Source organism: Oryzias melastigma, linkage group LG2 (assembly GCF_002922805.2).
Source record: "Oryzias melastigma strain HK-1 linkage group LG2, ASM292280v2, whole genome shotgun sequence".
NCBI lineage: Eukaryota > Metazoa > Chordata > Actinopteri > Beloniformes > Adrianichthyidae > Oryzias > Oryzias melastigma.
In genome coordinates this window covers 6,833,942-6,852,596 of record NC_050513.1, presented here as the reverse complement: position 1 = coordinate 6,852,596, position 18,655 = coordinate 6,833,942, and the positions used below count along the sequence as shown (strand labels likewise).

Genomic DNA, 18,655 nt, shown 5'->3' with positions numbered 1-18,655 from the left:
TAGCTTTTCAGGAGGTCCAAAAGAACATGTTCCTGTGAATTATTGGGAAAATACAAGGAAAATGATTGGTGAAAGGGAAAAAAAAACAAACAAACAAAAAAGTAGAGGTATTTGGCTACTCTTTGATGCGCAGGTGTTTTAAAAGGAATGATGTGTTTACTGAAAAAAAGTTTGTAATTATAACTGCAAGTTGCAATCATCTACAAGTTGAATCAAAAAGCAGTGAAAACAAACAAACAAAATCCAAATCTGCAGGACAGGCCATACAGCCATACAACAAAAACCCAGAGTAATCAAAAGAAGCCCGACTCATAATTGACCTCGATCTGGTGTCAACCTGCTGCACCTGCGTGCACATCAAAGCGCCGAGCGGGGTCTTTAATCAAGATGAGTGACCGCTCCACCAAGTGTTTGCTCCGGCTCTAAGTAATCCCCTCCTTCCAGCCCCCTCCACTTATCGATTATCTCATTGATTTGATTCAGTCTCATGCACGCCCAACCTGATCTGATTATGGATGTCCAGCAGGACCAACAATAGCATTAAAAAAAGCAGTTTTTTTTTTTCATAAAGAATTCCACATTTGTCTTGGGGTTTAAGGATAAGTGCATTACCTCCTCGATGAATGAAAGGCTCATATCGTAAGATCTTGGCTTCAACACAAAGACATGCTACCTTACGGATTGAAAATCCATAGAAGTCTGTTGGAGCCCCTAAAGTCTAGAAATATCTTTGAGTTAGAAAAAAAGATTATTTTTATTTGTACTTTAATGGTAAACTTAAAGCCTTTGTCACATGCACTATATGGGTGTGGTAGGTTTGCGGTTGTCCAGGACAATAGAGGGTCGAAGACGGACAACTGCATGTTATGTTACATTTACAACACGCCTGTGATACGCATTCAAGAAGGTACTGAATACGGGTTACAACACATTTCCAACTCGTCACATATTGAGGTCTGGTAAAAGAACCCTCTGCACCAAAATGGACGTTTTAGGTGTCTCCAACTCAATGTTTTTTCCGCATGTTGGCTGTTCCCATTAAATCATGGGTCTCCAACCTCCGGGCGGCAAACAGGAACTGGTCCATACCGGGACGCGGAGCACACCAGTACTAATTCACGTCCGGGACCAGTTCAGTTTCAGTATTGCATCCGGTGCAAATGGCTACCAGTTCGGGTCTGGTAATGGTTTGGGTCCGGTACGGCGTCCAGTACGATGCAGTAACAGGCACGGTACCAGATCACGAAGCAGTACCCGTCTGTACCAGATGCGATACCAAACCCGAACCAGCCTTGGACGCGGTACCAGGTGCGAACCAGGCATGGACACAAACTGGTATCGCGTTAGGGCAGCGTTACTGGGTTAGGGTACAGGTGCTGTACTGGACCGCAACTGGTACTGCATCCAGTGCAGACGCGGTACCGGACCCAAATCAATACCAGACGCGGTACAGAACGCGAACCAGTAACGGGTTAGAGTACCGATACTAGACGTGTCCCAAGACCAGTCCGTGTCTGGTACCACACTGCATTCCGAAGGTTGTGGCTCCTTGATTTTATGAACAGCCAGCACATCAAAGAAACTAAGAGTTGGGGACACCAAAAATGTCAAAAAGTGACTTAATCAAAAGTCAATATGTGACAACTTGGGGGTGAGAATGTCTTCATTGTTAGCATAAGGTCTGTTGTGACCTCATACTAGTGCACAGTTAGAAGAGGCTTGGTGCGATATGTCAAAGTGGTGCAAATTTCATGAATCTTGCTCCGGGCATTTTCTTTCACAGCTCTATTTTGATATATGAAAGACCTGGTGTCATAATTCTGTCCGGGCACAAACCGTAGCTATTAATGGTCAGCTTTCAAATGGTTGGCATTTCTAAGAATTAAAAAGGATGCCACCAAATCCGAGTCCCTGGTTGATCAGTTTGACCTGGTCTACCTTTCAAGGTGCATTAAATGGCCATGTGCTTGTATGTGGAGTCTATAAACAGACTTCAAAACATGTGATTGTGAGAGTTTCAATGCGGAAGTCCCAAACGTGTATTTACAGACTTTTTTTTTTTTTTAAATCAGAAGTGATCGCTTGAACTCACATTTCCAAGGGCGGTGTGAACGTAGCATTAAAGGGAGAGCGTGTGTTTTGGAGCTATGTTGAAGCTCGTTCCACCACCTTTAGGGATGCCATAAAAATGTACTTCAATGGCAGGTTGATTGGAAAACATGTATGACACCGGCCCTCAAGGACTGTATTTGGACACCCCTGCTCTATGGGCTTAACTAGTGGGTCTACAACCTTTTTCTTGCAGACAAGTTGGTCTATTTTTTGCCCCAGAAAGTCTATACCAACCAATAAGGGGCAATTCTGACTATAACGTCTTACCTAAAAGAAAATCTTTATAATTCAAAATCCTCTCAGCATTTTTTTCCAAAAATCTACAGTTCAAAAAAATGTGTCAAACTGAGTACCAACCACAATCAATTTGATTAATTTTGTTCAAAGCACAGCTAGTAATTGACTTTTGTTTTGGGTTTATGATTGTCTCCTTGCTACTAAACAATCTGGTGGTCTGACCAGTTGGAATAATGTGTTTCACATGAGAGTTGTCATCTCCAGCACATTCAGTAATTACTCTGCATCTGTAGCACGCCAGACTTCACTAAATCACACTCTGACCCACCTCATCAAAGTTTACTCAAGTGCTCTTGCACTTTCTTTGAGAGTTAAATGTACTCAGGGATGGTGCGAATTGCCCACTGTGAGTAAATCTCATTGAGTCAGATGTAAGCACATTTAAACAGCCTACAACAGCTTCAAGGAACTTGTTTGATTGGTCCCTTTATCCCATCAAGGAAAAAGAAAAGCATCTTTAAAGCTCAGCGCAGAAAAAAAGAGAAGAAGGAGAAAATGTTGCATCTCGTTTCATGGTCTACTGCTAGTAAGGAGCAGCTCTGGAATTATTTATACTTCATCAAAACACAGCAAGTACTGCACAGAAGGCTAGTGTGTAGAGCTGCAAGAAAATGCTGTCTTAGGAAGTCAGTAATCAATGTTTGGAAACATTAAACTCTTAGTAGGTGTGGAATGACTGCACTGGTTGTAAACAAGAAACAACTCCAAGTGGTTCCATTTGTATTTGGAAGAAAACTGATCAGGTTTCTACAAACATTGCTCAGCTGTTTAAGTAAGAACAAGCAACTATATTCAGATTGCCCTCAGTAACGTACATTCATGCAACCAGTTCCAACAAAAATTCTATGTAAACTCATGTTTCGGGCTTCCGCGTTCAAAACTCTTGCAAGTTTCTAGAATCATTTACGGGATCTATGTACAAAACCCATGCTCAAAATTCTGTTTTCCACATTCTTGAACATGCATCATAACATTATGATACATTCTCACCAGACGCGATTTGTGCATCAAATTCACGTCTGCCGCTTCTCTTTTGACGCGCATCAAATTTATTGCTCAATGCCTTGACACCTGCCGTAGTTTTTTGGACTTCATCATTCCCACATCACGCAAAACATGGATGATGTTGAGCGAGTAGCTTGGGTTTATATAGTTTGGAGAGCTTTACAGAGGAGCCAGCAAGCATCGCCATGTCTGGGTTCACCAGATCATAAAGTGTCTCTCCCGATATTTCACTCATGATGGCCATTTTAAACTTCACTTCCATCTGTTTGAGGCCCAGTTTGAGCATCAATTTGAGAGGGAAGACAAAAAACCAAAAAAAAAAAAACAAATTAAAGGATCTTTTTCTTTTTGTCTTGATGAAAATCAAAACATCATTAGCTCATGAAGCTGGAGCAACTGCACTCACCATGGCGGGACCCTTGATGGCTCTCCGTTTGCTGGTCAGCCGGCAGGACAGCATAGCAGTCTTCGCTGCCCAAGAACTTTGCTAGCTCCGGCAGATCCTGGGCAGTGCTAGCTTGATAGCTCGCTACCCCGTTAACCGGGCAGCTTGCTGGCTTAGCAGGTGTGATCACTCCAGTTCCATGGGCTCTGTGACAAGCTGGCGACCTGTTCAGAGTGTATCTCGCCTTTGCCCAACAGAAGCCAGGACACTCTCCAACAACCCTGCAGGTTAAAAAAATGGAAGGAAGTTCAAGACGAAATCCCCACAACGAGCTGCCATGTTGCCTATTTATTTCTACCTTTTGATCTAGTCACCGAAAACATCACCTGAGTCACCTGAAACAACTTGACCTTGCTCTGCCAAATGACAAACTTGCACCACTGGACCTCAGATTGTGTCTGTACATTGACTTAACTTTGAAACTTGACACTCCTGCCACGCCAGTCGTGTCTGTTGTGTATGTAGAAATTGAAAATGTGAGATTCAGAAGGCCTCTGGTCACAAAAAAAGCACAAAAATGTGTGGTTTTTTATGTCAAAGGGGATGTTAAATGAGAAGTTCAAACTGAATGCATGACAGCAGCAGCTGTGTGGTGGGAACCAGTCTTTCAGGAAAAGACTGGTAAAGATAATGAATGAAAGTGTTGCTCCATTAGCAAATCTCAGTCATACAAACGGTCCCTTTGAGACAGGTGGTTAATTATGCTCCAAAGAAAAAAAAGGAATCCAATAACCCAAATCCCAATAGATTTATTTGGGATTTGGAAGGCAAGGCCAGTGTGAAAACAGCTACACCACTTAGCACAAATACAGGCGTGTGAAAAGCTTCAGTATTGATCCAAGCCAGGATTTAGACAGGCTGAAGAGGTGTTACAATTTGAGGTATTTTCTGTCAGACGGGTAAATCATATAAAAGTAAAAAATAAAGGGTTGAATATAATCCTTGTTGAACTGAAGGGATTTTGAGGGTTTTCAGAGTGCTAAAGTCCAATAATTTCACTTTTTGAAGGTAATCCTCCTTCATCTTTAATGGCATGAAAAGTCATTCTACAGATCAACACAAAAGTAGAATGGTCATTTACAGCAATTCCAAAAACAAAACCTTTTAGATGCTATTGTTTGTAAAGAACATGCATTTAAACATATAGGCGACAGGAAGAACATTTTCCAAACTAGTTAACAAATAAATTAACAATTAACCAGTTTAACTATTTTGAATTTTAGTAACACTACTAGGGTTAGCTTGGTTGATTCTCTTCTTATTGGTTAAACTCTAATTTAATGCAAACAAAACAGCTGCTAAATGTTGTTCCTCAAATGACCACTAGAAGCAGGCTGTAGCACTTCATTCCCTTTGAAAGTTGTTTTTTAAAATTTATTTTACAGTTTATTCTTAATATAATTTTGAATAAAAAATCCACATAGCATGGGTTTATTCATTTATTCAGATTTTAATGAAGGCTAAATTTAGGAATTATGCAACGTGCACACAGGGGACATGTGACGTGGTCAGAAACAAAGGTTTTTGTACGTGCTTTTGGCAAATGGTGTTCACTCAAGTCTTTCACTACCCAATACTGATGCGTGGAGTTGGCAGAGACTTGGTGTAACAAGCCAATGGAAATCTGTGCAAATCAGCTACGACCTACCTCCACTGGCTCACATGACTCAAGTCTTGTGAGCCAAGACTCAAATCTCGAGAGCTGTGGCTCAGGTCTCGTGAGCCGTGACTGAAATCTTGTGAGCATAGACTGAATTGTCATGAGCCATGACTGAAATCTCGTGAGCTGGGACTCAAGTCCCGTGAGCCAGGACTCAAATCTTGTAAACCACAATTCAAGTCTCATGAGCCGGAACACTTCAGTCCTGAGAATCAAGTCTTGTCAACCGCGACTCAAGTCTCATAAGCCAGGACTCAGGTCTCGTGAGCTGTGACTCGAGTCTTGTGAGTTATAACTCAAGTCTCATGAGCTGCGACTCAAGTCTCGTGAGCCGTGACTCAAGTCCCGTGAGCCGCGACTCATGTCCCGTTAGCCGCAACTCATGTCTTGTAAACCACAACTCAAGTCTCATGAGCCGGGACTCCAGTCCCGAGAGCTGCGAGTCAAGTCTTGTTAACCGCCAGTCAAGTCTTATGAGCCAGGACTCAAGTCTCGTGAGCCGTGACTCGAGTCTTGTGAGCTATAACTCAAGACTCATGAGCTGCAACTCAAGTCTCGTGAGCCGCGACTCAAATCCCGTAAGCCGCAACTCAAGTCTTGTAAACCACAACTCAAGTCTCATGAGCTGGGACTCCAGTCCCGAGAGCTGCGAGTCAAGTCTTGTTAACCACCAATTAAGTCTTATGAGCCAGGACTCAAGTTTCCTGAGCCGGGACTCAAGTCCCGTGAGACTCGACTCAATTTTCGTGAGTCGCAACTCAAGCCCCGTGAGTCAAGACTGGAGTCTTGTGAACCACGACTCCAGTCTCTTGACCAGAGACTCAAGTCTCGTGAGCCACGACTCAAGTCTCGTGAGCCGCGACTCAAGTCTTGTAAGCATAAGATAAATTCTCGTGAGCCATGAGTGAAATCTCACGAGTCGGGACTCAAGTCCCATGAGCTGCAACTCAAGTCTTGTGAGCCGTAACTCAAGTCTCATGAGCTGCTACTCAAATCTAGTGAGCCAGAACTTATGAGATTTGAAAGTGGCTCCCCGCAGCTTCAATTCAATTTTTTACCGTAAATTAAGTGTATACCTAGCATTATCATCAAAACTCAAACCACAAAAAGCTACGGGATAATATTTTGGGACAAAATGTTTAGAAGGTCATGGCTGCGAGCCGTGACTCAAATCGCATGAGTCACAGCCCACAAGCTGTAACTCGCGGCTCACAAGACGCGACTCAGGTGGAGCTGGGGTGGAGCTGTTTAGCGCATTCTACTGTTCTAACTATAGACGTGAGTACAAAAACGGACACAAAAACAAGTAGTGACCAGTGACCATGAGGGTTTTTAAGCCTGCAATGCACATATCCATGAGTTCACAAAGACTTTTTATTGAAAGCAGATGTTTGAACATGGGTTTCCAAGCCTGGACTAAATGTAGAGTGAGATTTTTTTTTCTTTTTGATTGGCCAACAATACTCGCCTCACTCAGTCACACTCTGGTGGCTTTTTTTTATATATGATTGAAGTGGGCGGAGCAAACTTTTGTCAATATGGCAGTACAATTATTTTTTCCAAGATTTTAGCTTTTATTTACCAATTCTCACCGACAAGTTATGCCAATAGGTGAACATTTACCAACTTTCACTGTATTTAGATTACAAGACATCATTTACAGAGAGATGCTGGCCCACCCCAGCACAGTGAGCCAAGTGTATCATCAGACATTTTGCATGTCTTCTCTATATTACAACTCTTTAGCCCAACTTCAGTAAGTAGAATTTTGGCCAAAGTACCAATTTTCACGAGAGAACAAAAATCTCACAAAAAGTCAAAAGCAGAATAGGCAGTTTGGTATTGACAGAGGCAATTCATCATACTGTACCCCAAACCCCTTGCCCACAGCTACTCATCCCACAAACACACACACTCCTAGCAAATGGCAGACCATTTTAAAATGGGAAAAGATGGATGGCAAGGGAGCCTTTTTACAACAGAGAAGCTAAAATATAACTGGATATTATGGGCTCATAACTGACTTTATCAGGCTGTGAGAGATGCGATGAATGAAATATGGAAAGGCTTAAAGTTCAGCCTCAAAATGTAGATTTAAATGTGTAAAGTTAACAAAAGCTTTTTACATTCAAAGTAACTTTAACTTCCTATACTGAGAAAGTGTTAGTTGCAGTATTTCATAAAAAATGTATAAAGCATACACAAAAAATGATGTGGAGTAATGATTTTTTTAAAAATACTTCCTGTTCTGAAATAGCATTTTTTCTTATATTTACAGTGTAAAAACTCATATATATATATATATAAGTTAAGCTATTGTAACTTTTTATTCAAAAGTCAACATTTTAATATAATTCTTACATCAGCTATATATATGTATTTATACATTTTTTGTAGACGTGTAGAAAATATATTACTAACCGTTTGATGCCCATTGATGTAAATATGGATCAAACCTAAAACCTGCTCTAAAAGTTCCTAAATTTAGCATTTGCTTATAGCAAAACACAAGAGACATTTTTTTTAAATATACATAGCTGGAATTAAATTAGGTGTCAGGAAATTAAACCCCTTTATTTTTTTCATGTTTTTTCCTCTTAAGGTGGTGCAAAATTAAGCATAGTCCTGAATTAAATTGTACTTTTTTTATAAAATAAAGTTATGGTTTGTTTTAAAACAGATAGGGGAAGTTTGTCTAGTTAAACAAAGCTGTATTTTAAGGTTAGCTATTCTAAAATGCTATATGACTCACAGAAAAATTGATTTAAAATGTTGCTAAATGCAAATTAGCACAATTACATCAAACACAGGAAGTCGGAAAGTGCTTCTTTTTTCGTCACGGCTACTTTTCATCTATTTAATGAGTCATTTGTTTTCCAAAAGGCGCATAATTTAGCATTTTGCAATAACCTTCCAAACATGCTAATTTCAGCAAGTTCCTCTAATTTATCCCTGGTATTTAAACGCATCATTTCCGAAAAAAAAAAAGAAAAAAAAAAAGAAAAAGAGTGCTGTTTTGCATGTTTGATCCCATCTCCACTAAAATAGATGGTGTCAGAGGAAAAAGACCACCATTGTTAAACATGTGAATCACCGCGTGCGGAGCAAAGGCTTCTTTTGGGATGAATGCCGATCCGCAGGAGCCTCAAACATTAAAAATGGATCACAGCGGAGTTCAGGTGAAGATGACAGACGTGGTAACCGCTGTGCCTGTGAAGGGTTGCGGGGAGTCAAAGAAAAAAAAAAAAAAAAAAAACGACCATGACTAACTTTACATGACAAAGCTCCTTTGACACTGAAACGGCGCCTTAGAGGAAAAAGGATAGCGAGCTAAAGCCTCCATTCAGAGGAAATTTTCCGTAGAAAAACACAGGCTGAATGGCTAAAAGCTGCCATAAAGAAGGTCAGAGATGCTTTTCTTTGCTCGCTCCGCTTCCGGCTCCAGTTTGACGGATATGTTCAGATATATTAATTTATTTTTAAATTCAGCCTCTGTTGTTTTTCTTTAAAAACAATATACATTAGAAGTGGCCTAGTGGTAGAGTGTCTGCCTGAGGTTGCGTGACTCAAAACATCAGAGGTTGGATTGGTGGGTAAAACTAACGGACCATATTTGGTCATAGTGGGTCTTTTCAATAATACACTAAAACATTGACCCTTTAAACTCACCAAGATCCAGTATTTTTGCTTAACATTTGTTTATGCTTAGATGTTTAAGGTTCTACGAGCATTTAGATTGGTTTTTGGTTTGCTTTACCCAATGTAAATCCAACTTTAGTCCATGGTTCTGCCGCATTTGCCTCTAGAGAAGTGCAGGTTCCCAATTCTCAAGGTAGGACAGTTAGTACCAGACTGCAGAAAAACTAAAAGAAAAAAACACAACCTACACTTTTTTTTCCCCATTTCATTTGTAATGCGATTCTCAAACAAGTTTTATTTTTGGAAAACCGCTGAATTTTCTCCACCGTGGCCGACTCATTCTTGACGCAAGTCATTCAGTCACGTGTGGAAATTCCTTTCGCTGTTTCTTGAAAGCAGTCATACAGTCAGCTAAATTGAAACCACAAGCCTAATATAAACTTGTCAAACCAAGGAATTAAATTCAGATTATTTCAACAATCCGATGTTATTCTACAAGTGTTAAAACAAAGATCGTGGAAGTGTGCAACAGATTACATCAAATAGTTTCAAATAGTGTCAAAGACGAAATAAAGTCCGACCTTTGGGTAAGAGTCAATGAGTTGCTGTATCTCATTGTTGCTCTGCTACTGTGTTTACATCCCATAATGCCCGGCTACGGTGGTCATTTGGTCCAACTGTTCCACTCTGAGCACGGAGTCAGTCCAGACGGAGAAATCTCAGAGGGAAATGGAACTCAATTCAATTGGAAATGTACCGAGACCACCTTGAAAGATGGATCTGAGAGCGGTTCCTGGTCCCGGACCAGGGTCCACTTTGGTGTATTTAGACTGAAAATTTCTTCCAGATTTTCGGGGGGAGGTGAACTCTGGTTCACTTTAAGCGAACTAAAGGTGTCAAGTCTGAACACACCCCAAGACGTACTTTTCCCATAAAAAGCTGAAATATATACATATATTGACAGTTTTTTTTTTTAATTTCCAAAAAGAAAAAAAATTAAAGTAGTTGTAGGTTTTTGCCCGGCTGCCATATTTGCCCAAATTTAAGAAATAAAACACATACATTTGTAGAAAATGTCTGATTAAATGCAGACTTTCATAAAGATGCAGTTTGAAATGGGCTCTATTTGTGTCAGGAATAAAAAAAAGATTTTTGCAACATTTTTTTTGCTGTAATCATATTTTTTCTCCAGATTGAGCCAAAAGCGAGAAAAAGTGAAGTAGCTATTTGCTCAGCATCGCTGTTAAGATGCACATATCTTTGGTTTGTAAGCCATGTCATAAATAAATATTTTGTTAAAAATTGCTGGTAATTTACCCATCGAGCTGGAATTTATTCTTCTGCTATTTCTGGCTGCCAAGTGCTTTTTCGCTATGAAATCACAGTCCCAGATTATTCCAATTTTCAAATTGTTTCATGGCAAGAATCAAGAGGCAGAAAGGTTACACGAGCGCTTCCCTCCCCCCGCATACACTAACACCTCTATCTTTTTTTTCCCATGTTCACACATCGCCAATGCAAATGTATGCCGGATAAATGTTGTCCTTAACCTGGCGGGCTGCAGCCGCTCGGCAGCGTCAGCTGGGTCAACAGATGCCCCAGGCATTCCAGCTCACTCTGGTAAAAAAAAAAAAAAAAAAAAAAGGGCCCGATCCACATGTCTGCACATTTTGAGCTGTTGTGACAGCAGTCTACAAGCAGATTAAGAGGTTTTTATCTTGCTCTGCGCGTGGAATTAGAGCTACAGAAAGGGTTGGCGGGTCAAAAGCGGAAGGATGCGGTTCTGCTGCAGATAATTCCACTTTGTTTAAAGGTAAAAATGCATTGAGTAAACCGTCGTGGGATCATGCAGATAAAAAGGCTTAGCTTTCTGGATGCATATTGTCCCAAAAATAATTTAAAAAACCTTCCAGGAGAAGCAAGAAAAGAAAAAGCCCTCCGGACCAAGCTGTATTTGAACCAAAAGAGAATGTTTTAACTCTTTTTCCCATTTCTTTTTTTTTTATTGTGCTTCCTGAGTGACTATTACATAAAATGTTGGCTCTGTCCCAGTTCTCACAATCAGACTATCCTGTGTTTTGAGTCATTTTTTGTTTGGGAAGCCCTCCAAAGAATGTGTTGTGGTAAGACAGCTACAGGCCGACACGCTGCCGGTGACTCATAGCATCAGACGCTGGTGGTGAGGAGGAGAACCGCGGAGCAGAGTTGGGCTTTTAATGTCTGAAGCCGACTTCCCACCTTCTGTCGAGCTTTTTTTTTTTTTTTTTCAATTTGTTGCTTGTGAGACAAGTCATGGCAACTTGTAGCAGATTGGGCTTGAAATTCATACTTTCTAACATTTGTTGAAGAAACTACGGTGGCCCTAAAGTGCAAATTACATCAAGAATTCACTGGACAATAGTGTGTATTAAAGATCAGGGCAATTAAAAAAGCACAAGTTAAGAAAAACATTACATTTTAGCAATTAGGACAACATTTCAGAGGCCAAAACACAAACAAAATAAAGAATTGGAATAAAATGAAATGAAATGTAAATTACAGAAATAAAAAAAAAGGAAAAAATAAAATAAACAATAAGAAACTAGAAAAAGGTAGGTTCTGTGGGACACTCCAGACAGGAAGATGTTTAATTTTGGACATTTTTTCAACAGTGGCATTAACGTCCACATTTTGAATTTTTTTGAAATGCGTCTTTAATGTCCTCAATTCGACATTTTTTCAACAGTGTGTTTAATGTCCACAATTTGATATTGTTTTTTCAAATGCATCATAATGTCCATAATTTGACATTATTTCAAATGCATCTTTAATGTCCATAATTTTTTTTTTTCAAATGCTTCCTCAATGTCCATAATTTGACTTTTTTTTTAAATGCATCTTTAATGTCCATAATTTTACATTTGCTTTTTCCAAATGCATCTTTAATGTCCACGATTTGACTTTTTTTTTTTCTTCAAATGTGTCTTCAGTGTTGACAATTTGACACTTTTTCAAATGTGTCTTCAATGTCCACAATTTGACTTTTTTTTCCAAATGCTTCTTCAATGTCCATAATTTGACACTTTTTCAAATGTATCTTCAATGTCTACAATTTGACATTTTTTCAAATGTGTCTTAAATGGTCACGTACTTATAGAAATGTTATCATTAGTAGAAAGCATAAGCAGTAAGGGTCTGTACTGGCAAGAGTCTGGCGAAATAATACATATCTTAATACGTGTCTCATTATACATATTACGGCATATCTCTAGATTTTACCAGAACAATTTTTCACTTTTTTTTTTTTAAGAGTGTGACTTAGAAAAAAAACTAACCGAATATGATGATCTTTCATTGTAGTAAAATTGTAAAATTAATTTTATTTAAGGATCACAACATTAAGTACTGCAATTGTATCTCATATACGGGTTCCTTTTACCCACAAATTCATGGTGCTTTTCCTTTCTTTTGCTAAATTAAGTAATATTTGTTCTTAAAGGGAACAAGAAAAACATTGTCCGATTTCCACAGAAAAATATTTTTGAGTATAATAAAAAAATAGAATTAATGTGGCTTAACCAATAAAGTTCTAAAAGTATGATAGATTAAATAAAGTGCAGTTTCTTTCCAACATTTCTATATTTAATGGTTCAGGAACCTGGACAGTGCTTGAACGAGACCTACAAAAATAAAGTGGAAAAAAAAAACAATTCTTCACTTGTTCTTATCTGATCTATCTGCTACAAAGCACAGTAATCCACATGTATATATGATAGTAGCAGCAACGTCGCACTGAGTTTAGATTTGATACCCATCTCAAGTAAAGTATTGCCAAATGAAATATCACGATATATTGCTTAATCCATTTTTCCCCTACACCCCTAATATCGAGTATTGCTTTGTGTCAAATAATGTTCAGAAATTTTTAGCCATCTTTTCTGGTTTCTACTTTCGTCTCATTTTGACTTCTGAAGTTTACTTTTGTTTTCTGAAATATTTTTCCGTTTTCTACAGAAACCAGTGGAGGTAGGTATTATGGTACTGATCATAATCCTGATTAGATGATGATGTATGACGATCACTTCAACCTAAATTTAGCATGAAGCGATACAAGATACGCTCCTACTACACTTTTATAGGTATGTGAACATTCAAGAAGCATTTGAACAAAGTGCCAAAACTCAAACATCATCATCATTCCATCAGTGACGTCCCACAATACCCACCATTTCCAGTTTCTTATTGTGCTTAATTTTATAACATTTCATTTTGATCCCTGAAATATTTCATTATATATTTGTTTCATTTTTGTGGGGGATTTTGTTCTGATTTTAAAAATACTGTATATCTTCTTATAGTAGTACTTGTGTTCTTAAAGGAGCCTGGATACTATTAGAGACCGGCATCTAAAGTAACAAGCACCGGTTTCAATCAATTACAGACAGGACACTACTGGGAGATATATGGTATTTTTTTTTATTTGTTTTTCTATTTTAAGATATGTTTGCATTGAGTGATTTCTTGGTGTGATTTGCACTTCTGTGCCACCGCAAGAAACTCCCCCTGATCACTATTAACTGGTAAAGAGTAAATGGTTCTGGTTTCAAAGACTGGAAGAGGTTCAAAAGTCTTCACGTTGTTTATCACTCTCCCATCTCCCTCCTTTAAGTTTTTATTCAGGTTTTTGCGGTGGCAGGATGGAGAAATCACATCACAAGGAGCATCTGCTGAGCGCTACAAGTAAGAATCCATGGGAGAATAAATTAGGTTTACAGTCTCCCTCTGTGAGAGTCATATAGAAGCAAAGCAGATTTGTGCCCAGAAATAGAGCCGCATTGCTTTTCTTTCCCGAGGGGGATTTAGAGCTTCAAGCTTCACTGAAAATTCTCCAAAAAAAAAAAAAAAAAAAAAAGAAAGAATCCACCATCGGACTTCACAACTTCACAATTTACTGTGAAAATGACAATTACTTGCATTTTAAAACATTGTCTAAGAAAAAAAGAAGCTACTTCTCTCTCCATTTGATATACACATTCTTTAAATAGTAAATTTGATCCACATTTTAAAACTTAGCATAGGGCATTTAATATTTTTTCATGATCCCAATTGGTAAATTCTGGCTAAAAATGATGTCCTCAACACATTTACAATAACAAACATCCATCCTGCATCAGCTCTATAAGAATTGCAAACAATCTTCAACATGAAAGTTGAAGTTGTTCGTATATATTTTGGCTTTGCTTAGAATTTATGCATTTAAGGCTGGAACATTCAAGACCCACATAAAGAAAAATTGTGTTTTAAACAAGTTCTTGTGACATTTTTCTGATAATAAATAAATAAATAAATCTATCTTTTTTATTTATTTGTGACAAAGAACATTCTGAAGCTCGAAGCCTTCAGGCGTCCCCATTCTACCATTTTAGGCTCTATGTACTAAAAGCATGGCCACTGAACGAGCCTTGAAAATTAAACTGGACCAAACTTTGACCAATCAGGGGCTTGGATTTGGAGGTGATGTGTGGACATTGTCTCTTTTCATTTGTGGTAGTGATAACCGTGGTAGCGAAAAATTATGGAGTAGAAATTAATAATGGCGATTTGTGCCTTGCTAGAATTCAATGACACCAAAGCTGTGCCCGAACCCCCCCCCCNNNNCCCCCCCCCCCTCACTATACAGTGCACTATATGGTATGTTCGCCATTTATTAGTGCTGTCCAAATCTACTAGCTCTTTTCAAAAAACTGTTGTGCATCAATGCTCACTAGATTAGCGAATATAGACCACAATGCACTGTGGTAGAACAATTTCAAACAAAAATCGTGTTTAAATGTAAGTTTTTAATAAACCATCCATGAATCATGAATAAACGTTGTGAAATGTTCGTATTTATTCTATTTTGACTTTGTGAAATTGGTGACGTTATATTGGACGTTTGGAAAAATGAAAGAAAAGTAGTGAGCATCTTGTCTGAATTAGCTTTAAAATCCAGAGCACTATATAGTCCCACACTATGTAGTTTTTTTAGTAGTTAGGGGTTAGAAAGGAATTTTGGACACAACCCAAGTCTTTCATATATCGGCATAGAGCTGTGAAAGAAAAAGCCAGGAGCAAGATTCAGGAGATTTGCACCACTTTGACATTTCAGACCAAGCCTCTTCCAACTGCAGGTAGTGGATGTGAACTAGTAAACAATAGAAAAAGAGGAAGAAGTCCCTCCCTGCTCGTCCAGTGTAAACACCATGCAGTAAATGCCCTTTCAAGAAAGCTAACTTAGGGCATTACTGAACGTGCATTAAATGCCTAGAGTGTACTTAGCTTTAGACCAGGGGTGTCCAAAGTCAGGCCTCGAGGGCTGGCCTCATGGTGGATTTTAAGAAAATCCTGCTTTATCTGTTGCTGATTACCTGGATCAGTTGTTTTTAGCCAATAAGGAGCTTAATGGTAAGTTGTTTGGAAAACATGTAGGACTGACTTTGGACACCCTGCTTTAGACTGACTGACTGGAGTGATGTCCCAACCTTTGGTATGATCCAGAGGAGCTATGACCCATTCCAACTGCTTTCATAGGCATCCGACTGTCAGTTGAGGTTTTGATCTAAAGCAATTAGCTTGCGGTGTAAAGCTGTTCGTTTTATTTCTTGTCCGAGTCTGTAGCTTGAATGTTTACCTACCAAACACATTCGGAGTGTAAAACCACTGATGGGTAGGTTTCTTGAAGATGTCTCCATCCCACTAAGAGAAGACAGACATTCCATTTCATGAATTGCTGGCAGATGCCGTGAAGAAGCTCTCCCAATTAAAGGAAGTGGATCAGTGGGTTAATTTCTGGTCATTTCTCATTTTTAGGAGTCCATTTGGTGCACCATCTTTTTCAAGCCTCCAAAAAAAGCTTCTTTCTGAACAGAGAAGTCCTAAAAAGAAAGAAAAATTGCGCAAGGCTGTACTTCAGGGATGAGTCACAGCACTACGACACTTCTAGAGATGCACTGGAGGCTAGGTACTGATTACCGTGGAGCCCAACTTCTACCTTGTGTCCTTTTAGCGACGACCAAGAAAGCAGAGAATGGGGGAAAAAAAGGGCTGATGTGCAACCTGTCACTCTCTTTCCCCTGATAACTGGTTGATGGATGACTGCATCTTCTTCAACAATTCCCAAACACTCCCGGTGTTGGAGTTTTTTGCCTTTACTCAGGACGAGGTAAGTGTGTGTCCACACACAGCTGATTACAGTCCGTTTCTTTGACGCTAAATGAAGCAGACGTTGCACCAATACGAGTATTTCGTTTCGTTTTTTTTGTTCATCGAGGATTGCTGTGGGCAGGAAAGCTATTTTTAATCGAAGATGAAGGAAAGCAGAGCGAACACGGCAAAAACAACAAAATGGTCACTCCAGCTTTACTGATCAATATGTGTGGTCATCAATATCTGTAGCTGTTGATTCACTCAAATCAGAGGATCTCCTCAAAACAATCACCGATGATGAAAGCTCTCAGCTGCACAGTTGGCAGAAGAGGTGGAGGGGAATTGAAAGAGGGCTGCTGCCTCCCACTCCCTTTACTCTTGTTCAGTCTTTGGGGCCTCTGCTTGGTCTCTAGGCTTTGTCTAGCTCTCCTCTCTTCCTGTCTTCATCTCTTATTCTCTCACTTGCTCTTTCTTTTTTCCCCCCACTCTCTCTCCCACTCTTTATCCTTCTCTATCTGGTTCTGCGCTGCTCCCAGGGGCTTAATTTATGCTTGTGGAGCTACAGAAACACAGGGATGACAACCCACACGCTCCCCTTCTTTGTTAGCGGGCTAGCTTGTTGGCTGGCTCACTGACAGGCAGGGGTATGTGTTCATACCACTGTTCTGAATGTATACTCTCTAAAACAGAAATGGTTTTCATCTGCCTCTTTCTCCAGTCTCATTATTTTTGTTTCTCTTAGGAAACGTACAGCTGGTTTTACGCTACACTGCTATAAGTGGCTTCCAGACCTTGTTGTGATGGTCTACTCAGTCATTTATTAATAATGGGACTTATAATACATCAGAAGTGAAGAAAATTGTTTGTTGTGCACATTTTAGATCCTGTATTTTTGATGGTGTATTGGGGTCAGATCTTTTCCACTATATGGATGAGTACCTTCATGTTTTTGATTTCTGTACCCACTTCAAATTCACCATACTTGAAACCTTTTTTTTTTTTTTTTTTTTTTGCAAACAAGGACTTGAAAAGAACAGATTCTATTCAAATACAAAATTATTATTGTTTAAACTCAATAAAAATAAAATAAATCACTAAAGAAGAAGAAGACACAAAAATTGTTCATTGAACATCTTTGTCTCAATTTGGAATAAATACTCACTTATTGTTTGAATGCTTCACAGCAATCACACTATAGTGATTCTCCTGCTCCTTGCTGTACATTTTTTGGCACGTAAAAACTCAATCACACTTTTAGCGATTTGAGCAATATTGGTATCAAAATGTTCAGCTCGTTTAGGACATTACTGCTTATAATGTTGGTATTGTTGAACTTTATAATTCTTGAAATATTGAGAAAAATATACCCCATAGGAAATAAATGTGATCTAAAATCTTTCAAAAACTTTGTGCACTTTGAAACTTTTGAACTTCTGCATATCTTTTCAGCTAGAGACACCATTCAAACTTAAAAATGTTCAGCATTGACTGGGTCTTTTAGGATAATTTGGAATTTACCTTTTTAATTTAGCAACATACAAGCTGTTTTGGGCTAATCTGGACATTTTACCAGTTTTTTAGGCCAATTTTGAGTTTAGCTAATACTTTAGCATCATCAAATCAAATCAAACTTTATTTGTATAGCACTTTTGAAAAAAATGAATTTCACTCAAAGTGCTTAACATAAAAAATAACATTTTAAAAACAAAAGATAATACCCACAAGCCCCACCCTTCCACACACACGCACAAACACACATCGACATATCGCCACACCATGAAAGAAAAATAAATAAATGAATAAATGAATGAATAAATAAATACTAAAAGGATGTAAACCATAAATCTAGAAATCTGGCTTTGTACTGCAGTGAGGAAACAATATTTTTAGGACTTGTCCACACCAGTGACGCTACCACAGGACCCCCCAGATCCGAGCAAAGAGCCAGACTGTTAGCTGTTTTGTAAAAATTAGAATTTTTTAAAATTCTTTCTGCAAATTTTGAGTTTAGCTAATATCTTAGCACGATGCTAGCTGTTTTGGCAAAATTTGACTTTTTTAAGTTCTTTGGACAAATTTTGAGTATAGCTAATATTTTAGCATCATGCTGGCTGTTTTGGCAAAATTAGATTTCTTTTTAAGTTCGTTCAGCAAATTTTGAGTTTAACTAATATTTGAACTAATATTTATTTTCTTTAACTAATATTTAGCAAAATTAAGCAAAATTTGACTTTTTTCCATTTTTGGGGAAAATTTGGCACCATGCAAGATGGCGCCAGAAGCGATCTCTGGCTGGAAGCAGAAATGTTGCAACTTTATCTGGTTTTCTCAGC

At 38.7% G+C, this 18,655-nt stretch overlaps 1 protein-coding gene across 1 annotated transcript in view; it reads right to left on the bottom strand.

Moving 5' to 3' along the window:
- The window catches only part of spry2 (sprouty RTK signaling antagonist 2), a 356,144-nt gene that overhangs the window by 269,724 nt on the left and 67,765 nt on the right, over positions 1–18,655 (bottom strand). The window contains exon 2 of the mRNA XM_024294322.2: positions 3,821–4,080. The gene's annotated coding sequence lies outside the window, so the exon portion shown is untranslated. The remainder of the gene's footprint in view (positions 1–3,820; positions 4,081–18,655) is intronic.